This window comes from Tarenaya hassleriana, unplaced genomic scaffold (genome assembly GCF_000463585.1).
Source record: "Tarenaya hassleriana unplaced genomic scaffold, ASM46358v1 Cleome8, whole genome shotgun sequence".
NCBI lineage: Eukaryota > Viridiplantae > Streptophyta > Magnoliopsida > Brassicales > Cleomaceae > Tarenaya > Tarenaya hassleriana.
Genome location: NW_010970490.1, coordinates 3,594,318 through 3,596,041, shown reverse-complemented (window position 1 = coordinate 3,596,041; position 1,724 = coordinate 3,594,318). Strand labels below are relative to the sequence as shown.

At 30.7% G+C, this 1,724-nt stretch overlaps 1 protein-coding gene across 2 annotated transcripts in view; it reads left to right on the top strand.

The window, feature by feature from the left end:
- Window positions 1-1,253: 1,253 nt before the first annotated feature.
- The window catches only part of LOC104802819 (sodium/hydrogen exchanger 2), a 5,446-nt gene continuing 4,975 nt past the window's right edge, over window positions 1,254-1,724 (top strand). For both annotated transcript variants that reach the window (XM_010526594.2, XM_010526595.2), the window contains exon 1: window positions 1,254-1,642. The gene's annotated coding sequence lies outside the window, so the exon portion shown is untranslated. The remainder of the gene's footprint in view (window positions 1,643-1,724) is intronic.

The window sequence follows — 1,724 nt, the reverse complement described above, 5'->3', positions numbered from 1 at the left end:
TTATATATGGTAATATATGTATATTTATGTGTATGTATATATATATATATTTATATATGGCATATATATGTGTGTTTATATGTATGTATATATATGTATATATATGTATGTATATATTTATATACATATGTATATATTTATATACGTATATATATATGCATATATGTGTATATATATATATATTTATTATTTATTTTATGATTTTTATTTAATTAATTAATTATTATTATTAATTAATTTATTAATTATTTATTTTTTATTTATTTTCTGACGTGGCGATGACATGACGCGATGATTATGAGAGATGTTGAGAATTTTGCCACCACGTAGGATTTTCGTTTATCTACGTGGCGGTTATTTGACGGTAGGTATTTTTTGGCCAATAATTTAAAAGTATAGGATTTATTTAGAAAAAAACAATTGTATATGTATTATTCAATAATTATAAAAGTACATGTATTATATTGAGATTATGGAAAAGTACAAATATTTTACGGCGATTATCCCTAAAATCAATCTTTCAAAAGTTTGTTATTAAATATAATCATATTGTATTTTTGTTTCTAACAAGTCACCCGTATATAAATATACATCCACTTCTCTTATATATATATATATATATTAAAAAGTAGTCACGACACGTCAAAATCAAACGGAAAGCTGTGTAAAATCATGAGATCTCCGTTGAACTCAGACCCAACTCTTTTGTCTTATCCTCTCATAAGTTCAGCTCCTCAGATTATTTTATAATTTATAATTTATGTTTTATATATTAATAACATAAGATCTACTTTTTGTGATATATATATATATATATATATATCACAAAATATATAGGGTCTACATAACTTATTCATCCATATATATATATATGATCTATATTGCATAATTATTTTTTTAAGAGTATTACGCGATTATCTCTTTTATCGTTTCCAACGACAAAATTTGCAAAAGGAAAAATAATTTCATGCATCTACTCATTTGAGATTTCGACTCCGGTTTCATGCTATATCTGAAAAATATTCGATAAAATATTAATTGTACTTAATTTAAAATATCTCATCCATTTTTTTTAATAAAATGAATTAAAATATGGAAAAGGACAAAAGGCATGCTGTCATGTCTAACTAGCCAAGGGGTTTTCATCACATACGGCGAGTTCCACAGTAACTACAGTGCCACCTGATTAGAAAAGTCATTGAAATCGACGGCTGTAGAACCGCCATAAATTGATAGACTTCGAAAACATTTCTCTCCACTGCGTTTCGAGTCCCTCCCTCCGTCCTCTCTCGCTGCACCGTACACGTCTCTCTCTATTTCCAGAAAATCGATTTCATATATTTCTCACTCGAGATTCCCTTCTCTCTCTCTTTTCCGATCGAATCCTTCGTTTTCTCATCGCGATCACGTATCGTTCCGGTGTTTGAATTGTGTGTACGTACGTGTATCTACATGCACAGACCGTACACGGTCGTAGCGGAATCTCAGGCATAGCTTCGGAGCTTGGAATTTGAATTCCGTTCTTCCTCTCCATTTGGTTTCGATTTCTTGATTGGGATCTTGTTCTGTGGTTTCCACTGGTCTGCTGAATCGGCGAAAGTTCTTCTGGATGTGATTAGATCATCCGGAAGTTATTATTTAGGTAGGCGATTTGAATCCATTTTCTCTTCAACCCTTCGGTTGAGTTTCTGTTTGGTTTCTGAGAAGAAAGGGGGGGGGGGGGG